Source organism: Theropithecus gelada, chromosome 1 (genome assembly GCF_003255815.1).
Source record: "Theropithecus gelada isolate Dixy chromosome 1, Tgel_1.0, whole genome shotgun sequence".
Classification (NCBI taxonomy): domain Eukaryota; kingdom Metazoa; phylum Chordata; class Mammalia; order Primates; family Cercopithecidae; genus Theropithecus; species Theropithecus gelada.
In genome coordinates this window covers 41,864,957-41,883,163 of record NC_037668.1, presented here as the reverse complement: position 1 = coordinate 41,883,163, position 18,207 = coordinate 41,864,957, and positions in this window count along the sequence as shown.

The window sequence follows — 18,207 nt, the reverse complement described above, 5'->3', positions numbered from 1 at the left end:
GCTAGAGACAGGTGCAGCATCTCACTGTGGATTAGACCATTCTCACTGAATAGCAAAATTCATTCCATGATTTCAGCTCTCAGTGGTTGGAGTCTATCACCAGGCTTGCTGGGCACAGGTACGGCAGCCTCAGGGCCCTATAGAGCAGGCTCAGTGTCCCTCTTCTTCCTTTGACAGCCAGGTTTGGTACTTTAATGACTGCTGGACATGTCAAAGTCCTTTTAATACAATTCTGATAGATGTCTTCATGGTGTTGCCCTGGCCTCCAAATGTATAGCTGTTGACTGTCCCCACAACAGAACGAAACGTAATTTTCCAGAGAAACAGTTCAGTTGAAAAAATGATCATGTTTGTATTTCCTGAATGCATGTTCAGAGGTAAGAAAACTGTGTTTGCTTTGAAGAAAAATTAGCAGTAATCATAGGTTATGTGAAAAGTCATCTGACAAATTTAGGAAGGTCAGTACATGCAAATATTTGTTCAGGTTTTCAGGCCTGAATGCAAGGCTGGAGACACTTAGCCTTTATTCTAAAGGAGCCTCTTTAAACTGTGGATAAATGGACTGAATTTCATCCAAAGCTCAAGCTGGAGCAATGCTGCCAGACCACAAATTGACTCCTTGCAGTGTTATTTCTGGGGCAGCTGTGGTGTGGATAACTCAGAGCATGCACTGATCTATAACCAAAGGCAAATGGGCGTCCTTTGGGCACCAGCTTCTACCATCATCAACTAACACTCTTCTCATTTTGAGGACTTGGCCAATGGTCTGTGTGGATGTGTTACCTTGTTAGGAAAACACACAAAAACAAATTGGAGAGTCAATAAGAAGGGATTTAAATTGATATTACAGAGGTGCAATAGCAGAATCGGGATCATCAGCCTTCCCACTGACACTAAGGTCAAGACCCAAATCCTTCACATGACCATGAGGCTGGGCATGACCTGACTCCACTCACTAGCCCGGCTGCCTCTCCCGCTGCTCCCCTTGGTCTCTGCACTACAGCCACGTTGGCCTTCCTTGGCTCCTTCCTGCCTGAGGGCCTGGCCACGTACTATTTCCTCTGCTGAGAATGCTCCTCCATCTGTCCTGTCTTGGTCTGACTCCTGCTAGCCACTCAGACCCCATTTAAACATCACTTCCTCAGGGAGAACTCTATGACCCTCCCAAACTAGCTTTCATGTCCTTGTGCACTATGCTTTGAATGTGTATGTCCCCCCAAAATTCATATGGTGGAACTTAAACCCCTAGGTTTAAGAGGTAAGGACTTTTGGGAAGTGATTAAAAGTCACGAGTGCTCCACTCTCATGAATGGGATTAACGCTCTTGAAAAAGAGGCTTCAGAGAGCTGCCTGACCCTTCTATTTCCTCTGCCATGTGAGCACACAACATTTGTCCCTTTTACCCTCTTGCCTTTGGCCACGTGAGGACAGAGCAGCAAGGCACCATCTTAAAAGCAGAGAGCAAGCTTTCACCAGACATTGAATCTGCCAGTTCCTGGATCTTGGACTTCCCAGCTTCCAGAACAGTGAGAAAATAAATTTCTGTTCTTCATAAATTACTCAGTCTTGGGCATTTTGTTATGGCAGCAGGAACAGACTAAGACACTGGGGTGTTGTTTTACCTCCTTCTCCTTCCATGTACCCACCCCACTGCACCATCTAGTTGTTGGTGTGATTATTTGATTGCTGTTAGTCTTCTTGTCCCATGACAGAGATATTCGAACGAACAGGAGCGAAATTGGTATTTCCTGCTTGATTTCCAGTACTTATTCCAGCACTTGGCACAGAGTTAGCTACCAATAATTTTTTTTTTTTTCTCTGTCGCCCAGGCTGGACATGGCGGTGGCGCAACGAGATTGCGGTGGCGCAACGAGATTGCGGTGGCGCGATCTCGGCTCACTGCAAGCTCCGCCTTCAGGGTTCAGGCCATTCTCCTGCCTCAGCCTCCCCAGTAGCTGGGACTACGGGTGCCCGCCACCACGCCCAGCTAATTTTTTGTATTTTGTTTAGTAGAGACAGTGTTTCACCGTGTTAGCCAGGATGGTGTCGATCTCCTGAGCTCGTGATCCACCCACCTTGGCCTCCCAAAATGCTGGGAATATAGGCTTGAGCCACCACACCTGGCCAAATATTTCTTGAATGGATGAATGAGGTCAGCTTCACAGTTCTCCTGTCTTATTTCAGAAAAACTGATTAGTCTTTTTTCAGAGATTGCTTATAATGGGAAATAGATCTTCACTGAGTTGTCCCAAGTATTTTGTGTGTGATAGCCAAAGTAAGCATTCTCCTCCACCGTCCTTAATGCATATCTCATCCTGCTTTGTAGGACTCTCACTAGTAAGGGTTGAGCTTAGTGCACTTTTCTGAACACTCACTGTTCATCTTTACCTTCGTGTACCAGAAAACTTTCCTTTTAGGATCTCCTTATCCTCCAACTGCGCTGATAAACTAGTCTCCAAGATTCAGAACTGTTCCCCATATTAACTTATCTGTTGTTGCATAATGTTACTATGAAATTATATTTCATATTTGTTATTTTTATAATTTGTCTCTACCACAACAAAGAGGGTAAGGACCATCTCTGAAGTGTTCCCCGCTCTAGCCCCAGTGAGGCTCTAGCCTCAACTGCTATTTGCTGAATAATACGTTACTCCAAAGTTTAGCATCTTAAAAGAACAATAACTTCTTATTTTCTTATAGTTTCTGTTAGTTAGGAATTCTGGAGTGACTTAGCTGGGTGTTTCTGGCTCAAGGTACCCCATGAGGTTGCAGTCAAGATGTCAGCCTGAGCTGTGGTCAGCTGAAGGCTTGACTGGGGCCAGACAATCCACTTCAAGGTGGCATCACTTACATGACTGGCTAGTCAGTGGTGGTTGTGCTTAGGAGGCCTCAGTTCTTTATTATGTGCATGTCTCCATATGGCTGCTTGAGCATCCTCACAATATGGCAGCTGACTTCCCCTAGGCCAAATGATCTAAAAACGAAAGCAAAAAGGAAACCATGATGTCTTTTATGAACTAGGCTTCAAAGTCACACGCCTTCATTTCTGCAATATTTTGTTGGTTACAGAGATTGGACCTATTTAATGTTGAAGAGGTCTCCATGAGGGTGTGACCATCACCAGGTGAGAGTCACTGCGGTCATTCCCATAAACTTGCTCAACTTGAACCGGACCCAACCTCTTTTTTTTTTTTTTGCATGTCAAAAATTCACTTTCCTGCCTTCAAATCCCCATTAGCTTCCCATAACACATAGAAGAAAGTCTAAAGTACTTACCAAACTTCTTGCCTCAATGCCCGATGTGATCCAGCCCCTCCTTAGCAACCTATCCTCATCTCTCAACTCCCCTCTCTCTCAGTCACTCACTCCAGCTACATTGGCTTTATTCTCTTTCTCAAAGACACCAAATTCATTCCTCTCCAGGGCTTTTGCATTTGCTGCTTTCTCAATCTGGATCTTTCTTCTGCCAGGCACCTGCATGACTCCCTGCCACCTTTCATTTTGTGGCTCAGCTTAGATGTTCACCTCTTCTACCTCCTTAGAGAGCCCTTCCATCCCCATTGTGTTTTGGACTAGCACTCAATTCCACCCCTTCACTCTCTATTACTTTGCTCAGCCTGGTGTTTCTGAATAGCAATTTTCACAACCTAAAATTATATTGCATATTTTTACAACCTAAAATTATATTCTATAATTTGTCTCCACCACAACAAAGAGGGTAGGGACCATCTCTGAAGTGTTCCCTGCTCTATCCCCAGTGTTTAGAACAATGCCTGGTAGATGCTTGATACAGTTAGCCTCTGTGTCCCCACCCAAATCTCATGTTGAATTGTAACCTTCACTGTTGGAGAAGGGGCCTGGGTGGGAGGTGACTGAATCATGGAGGCAGACTCCCCACTTGCTGTTCTCGTGACAGAGTTCTCACGAGATTTGGTTGTTTGAAAGTGTAGTGCTTTCCCTTCTCTCTCTCTCCTGCCAGCCATGTGAAGTGTACCTGCTTCCCCTTTGCCTTCCACCATGATTGTAAGTTTCCAGAGGCCTCCCCAGAAGCAGAAGCCTGTACAGCCTGCAGAACCATGAGTCAATTAAACCTCTTTTCTTTACAAATTACCAAGTCCCAGGTATGTCTTTATAGCAGTGTGAGAATGGACTAATACTGCTATTTGCTGAATAAATGAATGATTAAATAAATAAATCTGCAAAAAAAGGAGAGGTTGGACTAGATCAGTTTGTAGACTGATGCTGTCCTAAGAACTGTTTGTTACTCATTCAAGACCTAAAAGTACAGAAATTGGGGCCAGGTGTGGTAGCTCACACCTGTAATCCCAGCGCTTCAGGAGGCCAAGGTGGGTGGATCACCTGAGGTCAGGAGTTTGAGACTGGCCTGGCCAACATGGTGAAACTCTGTCTCTATTAAAAATACAAAAATTAGCCGGGTGTGGTGGTGGGTGCTTGTAATCCCAGCTACTTGGGAGGCTGAGGCAGGAGGATCTCTTGAACCCAGGAGGGGAAGGTTGCAGTGAGCTGAGACCATGCCATTGCACTCCAGCCTGGGCAACGAGAGCAAAACTCTGTCTCAAAAAAAAAAGAAAAGAAAAAAGAAAAGAAAAGTACAGAAATCGAGAATAGACATTGAGAAAATTGTATAGCACTTTGACATTACTGTGACATCCAAGCTCATAAGCAGTGACTGATCTTATTGAAGTCAGTAAAAAGTCTCCATTATACACCAGTTTGGGTGTGTTGAACTTGTATGGTGAACCACGTGCAGCACGTCCCACAAACTAGTCATCCATAATTTTTCAATGGCAGAAATGGAATCTAGATACAATTTTGGATCAAAGCTGACAAACTAACTTTAAAATATCACCCATTTTAAAGTTGCCTGTCAGCTTTGATCCAAAAGTGTATCAAATCCAGATCCTATTTCTGCCATTGAAAAAAATTGTTTAAATGCAATTATAGCTTTTCAGGATAAATGATGACTGATGAAGGATTAAAGACAAATTCTGAAATTACAGCATTACTTCCTTCATCTTAGTTAAAATGAGTATCCCAAGTTTGTATTCTGTGTCCTCTGCAATGTATACCCTGACTCTCAAGGTTTAGGTCAAGACTTCTTTCTTTTCAGATAATGAGGTGGCATGACTCTTATGTAAGAGAGTCATGGGGCTGGGCACAGTGGCTCATTCCTGTAATCCCAGGACTTTGGGAGGTCGAGATAGGCAGATCACCTGAGGTCAGGAGTTTGAGATCAGCCTGGCAAACATGGTGAAACCTCATCTCTACTAAAAATACAAAAATCAGTCAGTTGTGATGGCACGTGCCTGTAATCCCAGCTACTCTGGAGGCTGAGGCAGGCGAATCGCTTGAACCCAGGAGGCAGAGGTTGCAGTGAGCTGATGTCATGCCATTGCACTCTAGTCTGGGCGGCACAGTGAGACCCTGTCAAAAAAAAAAAAAAAAAAAAAAAAACAAAGAAAAGCCAGAGAGCCCAGAATTCAAAGCTCAAATTTCAGTATTGTGCCAGAATAAATCATGTGCCATCAAAAGAGATTTTGAGGTGTTCTCTGGACTATAGTATTTGGGTGCAAAATTGTATTTTCTCAAGCAGCTATCTAAAACGAGATCCCACTGGACGTATGTAATGTTTTAAACAGAAATTTAAGTATTTTTGAAGCTGCCAAAGAGTGCACTCTTTATACTGTAATTGTTCATTTTTATTGAATTTCTACCTTAGAAATTCCAGAAGTCATCATTAATGTGAAACGAGCTATTTATGGTGGCTCCTGCCTGAAGTTCACAAAGCAGTGAACAGATTGTTCATTCACATTCTCCGCTGCTGCCTTTCTTTCCTTATGGGTGCTGAATGCTCTGCTTCTTGCTTCTCTATTCCTATTCAGAGCCTCAAATAACCTGAGCGCTGTCTCCGTTAGGGTCGTAGCCCAGATCAGATCCTGGAGTCCAGCTCAGATCCTGTAGTCCAGCTCAGATCCCGGAGTCCAGCTCAGATCTTGGAGTCCAGCTCAGATCCCGGAGTCCAGCTCAGATCTTGGAGTCCAGCTCAGATCCCGGAGTCCAGCTCAGATCCTGGGCTTTTAATTTCCACAAGTTTTCACAGCAAATTTTCTAGCAAACAAAACCTCACTGAAGCTTTGAAGAAGAAAGTGAATTAGCTTGGAGAGTTCTGTTGAAGGAAGCTGGGATTGAGGAAGAGATGACAGTCCCTGTGTGCTTTTGAAGATGGAAACCATTTGGAGGGCAAGTGGTGGGGGGTACAAACCCATGTCTCTGAAGGAATTCTGTATACCCGATCAGGCACAGGGTTCAGATCACTCACACTACACATAAATTCTGGCTTCCCTCCAGTCACGACAAAGTGATCCTGGAAGTCTTAAAGGACCCGGGACTTTCTCTCCAGCAGATCTTTGCTTTCCATATCAAGGTGTCTGAAAGATGCATTCGATGTGATAAGATATTTTCATTTCAACAACCACAGGGGATTGGTGCTTTAAGCATATTACCTCTTTACTGAATGCAGAGAACCTTCTTGATTCAATTTAAAAAACACCAGCTCCTCTTCCCCCATGCTCATTCCCACTCCATGCCCAGGATGCTCCGTCCCCATGAGGGACAGCCTCCAGGCAGAAGTGATGGGAACGATTCCCTTGGACCTTGGAAACATACGCCAGCAAAGGTATGAAACAGAAATGCCCTCAAATGTGATTTGCACAGGGGTTTAACTCTCTCCTCAGCATCGAGATCTTAACAAGCAAAAGTTTGTTATCGAGAGGGGTCTGTAAGATTGGTTCCATGCCTAAATCCACAGATGCAAAGGGACACATAGCTGGTGTGATGCGAGGTTCATTTACTGAGTGGGCTCTGCTGCAGCTGGAGGGCAGCCCAAGGCTGTGATTTAGATCCTTGCTGCTACCAGCACCCGCTCTGATGGTTCCCCATCCCCCAGCTGCGTGTCCCCTCTTCATCTTGTTGCCGACCGTGGAAGTCCTTCATGAACCGCAGATTGATTCCCAAGGTGGGCTGGGATTAGCTGGAGCTGATTTCAGAGCTCGGATTACGGAGCATGGCCTGACCCCTGAGTGGGCTGCCTGGTGGCAAAGCTGTTCCCCCATGAACAGTCATGCTCTGGTGCAAAGCACTGGGGAACAGGAAGAGCAGGCTCCATCAGGGGCTTGAATGTGATGCTAAGACGGTTGCATCTGGAGGGTCTTCTGTGGGCTGGATTGGAGCTGTTCAAAGATAGAGCTCCTCTCTCCCCCACCCAGTTTTGCATTAATGGATGATCTTTGCAAGAGGATTGAAGGGCATCTGCCTACAGTACTAGTTTCCTGAGGTGCCATAACAAGGTACCACAAGTGCAGTGGCCTGACACAACAGAAATCTAATCTCTCATGGCTCTGGAGACCAGAAGTCTGAAATGAAGGTGTGCACTGCCTCTGGAGACTCTAGCAAATAATCCATTCCTGCCTGTCCCAGCTTCTGGTGGCTGCTGGTCATTACTTGGCTTGTGGCAGCATCACTTTAGTCTCTGCCTCCATGGTTACACGGCCCCCTCCTCTTTCGCTTGTGTCTTGTCCTTAGAAGGACACTTGTCTTTAGATTTATGGCCTACCTAGGTAATCCAGGATGATCTCCCCACCTCAAGGTCCTTGACTTAATTACATCCACAAAGACCCTTTTTCCAAATAAAGTCAGTCACATTTAAGGGGTCTAGGGACTTGGAGGTGGACATAGCTTTTGGGGTGGCCACCGTGGAACCCATTATAGCCAGACACATTCTCTTCTATGCTCTGAGTCCAAGAATATTAGGGAGCAGAATGTGGGGAAAACAAATCTAATTGCTATCTATCCTGCCAGATAGGGTTTTCCAGAAAGGGGCTCTGTTCTGGCTGTGTTTATGTTGGTGAGTGGTTGGCTGGCCCTAAGGATATTGACATGCAATTGCCATCATCCCTCAGCCTACCACCCTTTCACGCCTCTGTGATTAGGTTCTGCTGTTTTCAGGAAGTCCCTCCACTGGACAAAGGCAATTCCATCCATTCTGAAGGCTCAGCTCAAATATCCCTCTTTCATGTCATAGCGCCCATGGCACTCCTACATCTGCAGCAGTGGTCTCCAGCATGGAGGGCACACACCATGGTTCTTTGGAATACAAGAAGATATGAGAATTTTTTTTTTTTTTTTTTTTTTTTTTTGAGACAGGGTCTTGCTGTGTCACCCAGGCTGGAGTGCAGTTTCACAATCATAGCTCACTGCAGCCTTGGCTTCCCTGGCTCAAGCAATCCTCCCACCTCAGCTTCTCTAGTAGCTGGGACTACAGGTGTGTGCCAACATTCCTGGCTAACAGTTTTTAATTTTTTGTAGAGATGCGGTTTCACTATATTGTCCAGGTTGGTCTCAAACTCCTGGCCTCAAGTGATTCTCCCGCCTTGGTCCCCCAAAGTGTTGAGATTACAGGTGTGAGCCACCATGCACAGACAAGAATTCTTGATATTTAGTTTGTATCTTTATGAAAGAAAGAAATTACGCCTTTCTAATATTCAACAGGAAAATTAGCAGCGGTCCATGTATTTACAATTTAGAAACATATATTGGATTGGACAATATGGAATTGACATTGTTGGACTTTTTTTTTCACCCCACAAAAATGGCAATTTCATATGGTTCAACCTAACAGCATATTAGGAGCGAGTGCTCACAGAGCTTTTACTCCTAGGGACATGTGGTCAAAAGTTTGTTGGTTTGTTTGTTTGTTTGTTTTATCAGAGCCTGGGCAACATGGAAAAACTCCATCCCTACAAAAAATAGAAATATTAGCTGGGCATGGTGGTGCATGCCTGCAGTCCCAGCTACTCAGGAGACTGAGGTTGCAGGATCATCTAAGCCTGGGATGCAGTGGTGGCATTGAGCTGAGATTGCGCCACTGCACTCCAGCCTGAGCCACAAAGTGAGACCCTGTCTCAATTTTTTTAAAAAGTTTTTGATTAGTATAATCAAATTTAAATTTTTTTTAGAGATGGGGTCTTGCTCTGTTGCCCAGGCTGGGGTGCAGTGGCACCATCATAGCTCACTGTAGCCCAGAACTCCTGGGCTCAAGTGATCTTCCCAGCTCTGCCTCCTGTGTAGCTGGGACTACAGGCTTGAGCCACCATGCTTGGCTAATCAAACTTGACACTCATACCTAGTTTAGCCCAGAGCACATGTCAAAGCTCAATAAGTTTGTGTTTTGCTTCTTGCAAGTCTCTTGGAGACTTGGAAAATATGGATTATCATGATTTTGGGCACTGAGCTGGGAATGGATGATTTGGGGAATAGAATCTGACCCCAAACCTAGCAAAGTGAGCCCTCCTCCCCAGAATTTCTCTTGTCCCCTCCTTACCACCTGCCATGCTCTTTGTCAGACCCTTCCCTGGAAGAACCATGCCACACCCACTAAATAAGAAAAATTGGAACATTCTAAAGGCACTCTAAAAGCTCCACCCGACTTTAAGAGACCAAGTGTGCATGGCATGCTACAGATATATGCTCTGGATAGCTGCTGTGTGCTGGGGTGTGAGTGATGAGCAGGGACACTCCTCTGTGTGTCCTGCTGTGGTACCTGCCTGAAGCTTTATGGCTGCACAATACACATTCACTATAGCAATGACTTAACTTTCATAAATGGGAGAGATGGCAGCGGTGGACTGGGCTGCAATAAAAAGTAAGACTGCATTAAACCGTATCCCAGCTCTGACATAGACATCAAGTGTATACAGAGGGCAGGTGGCCACTTCCATGCCATAAAATCGGTGACTCTGGCAAGGCCTCTTTTATTTTTTTTCTTTTCTTTCCTTTTTTTTTTTTTGTGAGACAGAGTCTTGCTCTGTCACCAGGCTGGAGTGCAGTGGCACGATCTCGACTCACTGCAACTTCTGCCTCCCGGGTTCAAGCAGTTCTCCTGTGTCAGCCTCCTGAGTAGCTGGGACTACAGGCATGCTACACCACACCTGGCTAATTTTTGCGTTTTTAGTAGAGACAGGGTTTCACCACGTTGGTCAGGCTAATCTTGAACTCCTGACCTCGGCCTCCCAAATTGCTGGTATTACAGGCATGAGCCACCACATCCGGCAGGGCCTCTTTTTTTTTTTTTTCTTTGAGACAGAGTCTCACTCTGTTGCCCAGGCTGGTGTGCAGTGGCACGATCTGGGCTCACTGCAAGCTCCGCCTCCCAGGTTCACGCCATTCTCCTGCCTCAGCCTCCTGAGTAGCTGGGACTACAGGCGTCCGCCACCATGCCCGGCTAATTTTTTGTATTTTTAGTAGAGACGGGGTTTCACCGTGTTAGCCAGGATGGTCTCGATCTCCTGACCTCGTGATCCACCTGCCTCGTCCTCCCAAAGCTGGGATTACAGCAGTGAGTCACCACGTCCAGCAAGACCTCTTTTAAAAAGATATTTTACTACCCGTCCCAGTGCCTGAAATTCCACCATTGGTGATATTCCTTTGATTCTTGGATTTTTAAAACAATTTATTTCTCTAGACTAGACGTAGTAGTTCATCTGAGTGAGCCTCTGAGGATATAATACCTTATATTGGGGACACAGCGGCATAGTTGAAGGCCCAGCCCCTCTACCTGCTATTGGGTGGCCTTGGTAATTCAACCATTCCAACTCTTGGTTTCCTCACCTGAAGAAGGACAAAAATGATACCCACATTTCAGGATTGCTATAAGAATCAGAGGCAATGTGTGTAGAGAATGCATGGTGCCTGGACATGATGGTTGCCAAACAGTAGCTCGTGTTGCTGCTGTGTGTTGCTTTATAATACACAAAACATTTACAAGCACTATCTGTTTGCTCCAGATGCAGTCTTCTGAGCTAGACCGGACTGTGTTATTATGTCTGTTTTACAGATAAAGAAACAGGTAATATTCTGTACGTGAACTGCAAATCAGGTCTTCTCACACTTGACTGCTTCTACTGCATGGTTTTTTCTTCTTAGGAGATCAGTTGTCAGCCTGCTGAGGGTAGACCTCATGGGAATAGGGCAGAGACTAGGAGTCTGGGGAGAGGGGCAAAAAAACGGGAGGTGGGCAGGTGGCAAAGAAGCCCTTGATTTTGAAACTATGCTGCTGTGTGGTTGGCTGCCTAAGTGTAATCTGCAAACAGCATCAATAATGTACGTTAGTCCCACTAACGTGCTCCATAATGAACAATACTCCCAGACCAAACAATTTCTCCTTTAGCAACAGACCCAAAGGAATATTTTTACTGGCATGCTTTATGGATTATTACGGTCCTTTTTTTTTTTTTTTTTTTTTTTTGAGATGCAGTCTCACCCTGTTGCCCAGGGCTAGAGTGCAGGGGCATGATCTCAGCTCACTACAACCTCTGCCCCCTGGGTTCAAGTGATTCTCCTGCCTCAGCCTCCCGAGCAGCTGGGATTACAGGTGCCCACCATCTTGCCTGCCTGATTTTTGTATTTCTGGTAGAGACAGGGTTTCACCATGTTAGCCAGGCTGATCTCGAACTCCTGACCTCAGGTGACCGCCCACCTCGGCCTCCCAAAGTGTTGGGATTACAGGCGTGAGCCACCGCGCCTGGCCTAGAGTACCTTCATCTCAATGTTAACATCTACGGCATAGCGCCTAACTTAGAGGAGACACTTAGTGAACATCTGTTGAATGCTCACTAAATGGATATTGGAATTTAATACATTAAAGCGTTTCTGGCCACTGAAGGTGAATGTTGGGTAAGGAAGTTATTCAGGATTAGTCATCATGGAGTGGAGGAATTAACGCAGCGAGGTCTGCCTGTGTGTTCCGCTCGTCATGCAAGGGTGGGCTCTGCCTATTGTTCTCGGCCACATTTCTTTCACCATGGATTCCTCCAGCATGAGTGACAAATTGGAATGACGGTATGGAAGGATCTGGTAACATCTGTCTGCCACAAAGGAAGCACGGTGGCTGCCAATCCATTGTTTGGAAGGATCAAGGGAATGGCGCCGGGTCAGAGTGCAAAGGTCAGTGCTGCTTTCCATCTGGGATGGGCTGGATGGGTAGTGGGAAGCTGCCCTCACAGATGGTTGCTTGGAAGCCACATTCATTTCCTAGGGCAGCTGTGACAAATGACCACAAATTGGGTGGCTTAAAACAACAGGAACACATTTTTGCATTGAGTTTGAAATCAAGGTGTCAGTAGAGCCATCTCCTTCTGAAGGTTCTAGCGGGGGCTTCTGACCTCCTCCAGCTTCTAGGGGTGCCAGGTGTTCCTTGGCTTGTGGCAGCATCACTCCAGTCTCTGCCTCTGTCTTAGTGTGGCCTTCTCCCTGTGTTTCTCCTCCCCTGTTTGTGTCTCTTCTTCTTATGAGAACACTTGTTATTGGACTTAGAGCCCACCCGGTTAAGCCAGGATGATCTCATCTCAAAATTCTTAACTTAATTGCATTTGTAAAGGCCCTTTTTTCAAATAAAGTCAACTTCCCAGGGACCAGGGGTACGGACTTGGACCTGTCTTTCTGGGCACCACCATTCAACCCATTACAAGTGGGGTTGGCTCCAGTTACTTTCTGAAAGTGATGGTGATCAAATGATACGTGTCAAGGGGATGGATATCCTAGTTACCTTGACTTGATCTTTACACATTATATGAATGTATTCAATGAGGTATTCAAAGATCGATGTATTCAATGTACTGCAAAAACTATGTACATCTACCATTCACCAATAAAAAGTAAGTAAAATAAAATGAATAAAATGTCATGTGGAGAAATTCCCAATCAACATCAAGAATATTCCTTTCCTATTTGAAAAAAGAAAAGGCCGGGCATGGTGACTCATGCCTGTAATCCCAGCACTTTGGGAGGCAGAGGCAGGCGGATCCCTTGAGGTCAGGAGTTTGAGACCAGCCTGGTCAACATGGCAAAACCCTGTCTCTACTAAAAATACAAAAATTAGCCAGGCATGGTGGTGCATGCCTGTAATCCCAGCTATTTGGGAGGCTAAGGCACAAGAATCGCTTGAACCTGGGAGGCAGAGGTTACAGTGAGCAGAGATCTCAACACTGCACTCCAGCCTGGGAAACAGAGCAAGACTGTCAAAAAAAAAAAAAAGAGAGAGAGAGAAAGAGAAAGACAGAAAGAGAAAGAAGAAAGAAAGAGAAAGAAAGAAAGAAAGAAAGAAAGAAAGAAAGAAAGAAAGAAAGAAAGAAAGAAAGAAAAAAGAAAGAGAAAAAGAAAGAAAGAAAGAAAGAAAGAAAGAAAGAAAGAAAGAAAGAAAGAAAGAAAGAAAGAAAGAAGAAAGAAAGAAAAGAGAGAGGAAGGGGAAAGAAAGATGTTGAATTAATTTTGTGTGCCTAGCAATTCTTTTTCATTTCAGAGAAGGTGCCTATTATGAAATCCCTCCATTTTTGACATATTTCTCATAAATCTTTTTGGACTCTGGTGACCAGAAGGATTTCTCTCAGGGCCAATTTCACATCTTCAAGTTCTTTTTCTTTTACATATTAAGCAAATCTCTTCCAACATCTGATAAATCACCTTGTATTTAACAACAACAAAAAAATCACCTTATACTATAAAAACTGCTGACTTTGCACTAAGTCATGTTCCCATTAGAAATAATTAACTAGCTCCACAAATGTTTTCATGGAATGTAGATGAGACATTTCTATCATTCTGAAAAGAAATAATAAACATTTTATTCACATGCTTTCACATAGAAAAAAGCCAGATCAGGTGGTCATGTGAGGGAAAATAGATGGATAGAGACAAGGATCATTGTGAAGTTATTGACCACTTAAATCCAATTAATTTAAAGCACCTTTCTATATGAGCGTCACTTTTCTTTTTCTTTCTTTTTTTTCTTTTTCTTTTTTTTTTTTTTTTTTTTTTGAGACAGGGTTTTGCTTCGTTGCCCAGGCTGAAGTGCAGTGGCGCAATCTTGGCTCACTGAAACCTCCACTTCCTAGATTCAATAGATTCTCATGCCTCAGTCTCGCAAGCAGCTGGAATTACACGCACGAGCCACCACACCTGGCTAACTCTTTGTAGAGACAGGGTTTCGCTATGTTGCCCAGGCTGGTCTCAAACTTCTAGGCTCAAACAATTTGCCTGCCTCAGCCTGAGCATCACTTTTCTAAGAAAAATGCCAGGTAATTCATAGTCATGTCTGAATATTTACTATTCATTTATTTATTTATTTATTAGAGACAGGGCCTCACTCTGTCCCCCAGGCTGGAGTGCAGTGGTGCGATCACAGCTCACTGTAACCTCCATTTCTGAGCCTCAAGCGATTGATCGTCCTGCCTCAGCCTCCCAAAGTGCTGCGATTACAGGCATGAGTCATTTTACCTGAACTGGATATTTAAATATCAAAAAAATTAACTCATTTTTATTTTTATTTTTCCTAGGGGACAAAATCCTGCTCCCTAGGAAAATAAAACTTCTTTCATTATGACCCCCTTTGTCACAACATTGTTTGTAATTCAGAAATCTAGAAACTTTGTAAATATCCATTGACTGGGAAAAACATAAGTAAATGGTGACTTAAAAATGACACCAGCCAGGCAGATGCATCAGAATTCTTGCATCCATAAGGATAAATCTAAAACAATACTGTGAATAGAGAAAGCAAGCTGCAGAGAATAATTTTGTGTATATAAAAGTTGAAAACATGCACATTCATGATTATCAATATATACATACAAAATAAGAATAGTGGAAAATGTGCATGTTCCATACGAAATGCATCCAGTTCAGGAGAATGGTCCCTCTGGGAAGGAGGGAAGAGAGGAACTGATGTCAGGAGGGTCCCTGAGGGACAACATGAATAAGTTTTTATCTCTAAAACAAAATTATATGGAAAATATATGAAAATGTTAAGATTTGCTAGTGCCAGGTGGTGGGGTATAGGAGGCTTTTTCATTAGTCTCTGTAATTTTCTATATGTTTAAAATTTTTTTTTTTTTTTTTTTGAGACGGAGTCTCGCTCTGTCGCCCAGGCTGGAGTGCAGTGGCCAGATCTCCGCTCACTGCAAGCTCCGCCTTCCGGGTTTACGCCATTCTCCTGCCTCAGCCTCCCTAGTAGCTGGGACTACAGGTGCCCACCACCACGCCCGGCTAGTTTTTTTGTATTTTTTTAGTAGAGATGGGGTTTCACTGTGTAGGCCAGGATGGTCTCGATCTCCTGACCTCGTGATCTGCCCGTCTTGGCCTCCCAAAGTGCTGGGATTACAGGCTTGAGCCACCGCGCCTGGCCTGTTTAAAATATTTTATAATTTAAAAAATAACTTCCCTGGCCGGGCCCAGTGGCTCACGCCTATAATCCCAGCACTTTGGGAGGCCGAGGCAGGCAGAGCACTAGGTCAGGAGATCGAGACCCTCCTGGCCAACATGGTGAAACCCTGTCTCTACTAAAAATACAAAAAAATTAGCCGGGTGTGGTGGTGGGCGCCTGTAGTCCCAGCTACTCTGGAGGCTGAGGCAGGAGAATGGCATAAACCTTGGAGGCGGAGCTTGCAGTGAGCTGAGGTCACACCACTGCACTACAGGCTGGCCACAGAGCGAGACTCCATCTCAAAAACGAACAAACAAACAAACAAAAACAATAAATTGGCCGGGCATGGTGGCTCACACCTGTAATCCCAGCATTTTGGGAGGCTGAGGCGGGCGGATCACCTGAGGTCAGGAGTTCAAGACCAGCCTGGCCAGCATGATGAAACCCCATCTCTACTAAAAATACAAAATTAGCCGGGCCTGGTGGCATACACCTGTAATCCTAGCTACTCAGGAGACTGAGGCAGGAGAATCGCTTGAACCTGGGAGGCAGAGGTTGCAATAAGCCAAGATTGCGCCACTGCACTCCAGCCTGGGCAAAAAGAGTGAAACTCCGTCTCAAAAAAAAGAAAAGGAAAGGAAAGGAAAGAAAAGAAAAAGACAAGTGGACTAAACAAAAGAGGGATGGAGAACAAATCAAGACACCTGCATTCTGGTTGTACTTCGGGCATTGGGTAACTGTAGTTTTAGGCAACTATTTGAACCTCAATTTCTTCATCTGTAAATTGGAAATAATTTCTGCCCTGTCTGCTTCACAGGGATGATGTAAGAGTAACTGACTATAATAATGGAAGCAAGAAGTGGTTGTTGGAATAATTGTGTTAATTACAGAGTAGTCTCTGTGTTTTCATATAGGCATTAAACGTTCATTATTTACTTTAAAACTGATAAAAACTTTGTGATGTGAGTATTATTTTCCACACCTTTTTGGGCATTCTTCTTTCCATAACTACCACCTGTCAACAAGGAACGGACAATGACTTGCGGGGGCAGCGTGGGTATCTGCGGTAAGCAGTGACCTGAGGCCTGGCACAGGAAGCTCTGGCCAACAGAGGCTGTGGTGATTAGCCAGGCCAACCCGATTTCCTTAGACATCAGAAGTCCTGGAAATGTGGAGTGAATCAGTGTGCTGTTAGCCAGGGCTAATGCTGAGAGAATACACAAAGAGAGACCATGGGAGCAGGGTGGGACCTTAGCAGACCACGTGCAGTTTAAGGGGTGAGTCAGTGGACTTTATCAAGAAGCAGAAACCAGGAAATAGAGAATAGATGCTCAGAGCAGGAAATAAATGCATTGGTTGGTAGTGGCAGGAATCACAAAGGGAAGAAAAACGAGGGGCTAGGTCACCCTAATATTGGCCACCAACGCTTGCCCATGTGGTTTTATCAGTCAGGGTGCTGGCAGGAAACACATGCTACCCTCAAAAGAGTGATGGCAGAGAGTTGGATGAAGGAACTCTTTACCAGTGGCAACACAGGGTTAAGGAAACTAAAAAGGGATGATGAAGCACCTGAAGGTTAGCGACTGTGAGAAGCCCTTAGCATCCCTAGGTTTAAAGACGCAAAAGGAGGAATTGGTTCCTGGAACCTGGTGAGACGTATGGTAAGAGCAAAAGGCCACCCAACAGGAGCTGGGGTTTTTGGTAGAAAAGCACAATGACTGAACCGGGCGTGGTGGCTCAGGCCTGTAATCCCAGCCCTTCAGGAGGCCAAGGCGGGTGGATCACTTGAGGCCAGGAGTTCGAGACCAACCTGGCCAACGTGGCGAAACCCCGTCTCTACTAAAATTACAAAAAATTAGCTGGGCATGGTGGCACATGCCTGTAGTCCCAGCTTCTCGGGGGGCTGAGGCAGGAGAATTGCTTGAACCCGGAGGTGGATGTTGCAGTGAGCCGAGATCGTGCCACTGTTCTCCAGCCTGGGCGACAAAGCAAGACTCCGTCTCGAAAAAAGAAAAACACAATGACTTTTTTTTCTTTCTTGAAGAAAGAAAAAAGAGGAACACAATGACTGGCAGCATGTGGCCTTGCAGAGAAGAAGCTGGAAGAATAAATACTTCAGCCTGTCTCTTCTAGTGCCCTCGATCCCCTCTCAGTGCCTTCCATTGGCCAAACCCAGCGAGAACCTTGAGAGCAAGAGAGCTTGGTTGATGTAGTGTCTTCAAGTCAGCCTCTCAGGTCACAGAGTCAGGGCAGGAAAAGTGGAGAATAGACTCACAGGGGCACAGGAAAACTGTCCAGAACAGTGGTAGAGGGGTCAAGACAATCCAGAATCCAGTGCTGTGTAGAAAACTCTCAGTTCCTGAAGGCTGAGCTATGCAGCTGCTTTGGGGTTCCCATAGGATTGGTGTCCCATGTTTTCACGTGTATACATGTAACACACAGCATTGCATAACGATGCTTTCCTTCTGAGTCTTGGTTCCTTTAAATCAAGAGTGTAATGACGTCAAAACGTTAAGCAATTTCCTCCACACTGGCAGTAGGACAGCCTGGAACCAAAGCTGCAACAGCCAGGGTCTAGAACCATGCTCTTTTCACTCTAATACACTGGATGTACAAAGGTGGTATCATTCCCATGATAAAGTATAGAAGCTGCCAGCGTCTACGGCCATACCACCCTGGACGCGCCTCGTGAAGCTAAGCAGGGTCAGACCTGGCTGGTACTTGGATGGGAGTGTGTAAGCCACTGGGTGCTGTGGTGCAGGCTTGCGGTCACAGCTGCTCAGGACGCTGAGGTGGGAGGATTGCTTGAGCCCAGGAGTTTGATCAAATCCAGACTGGGGAACATAGCAAGACCCTGTATCTTAAGGAGGAAAAAAAAAAAAAAAGCGTAGAAGTCCTTGACCGTTAAGTTATGTTGTAGGAAATCACTGGAA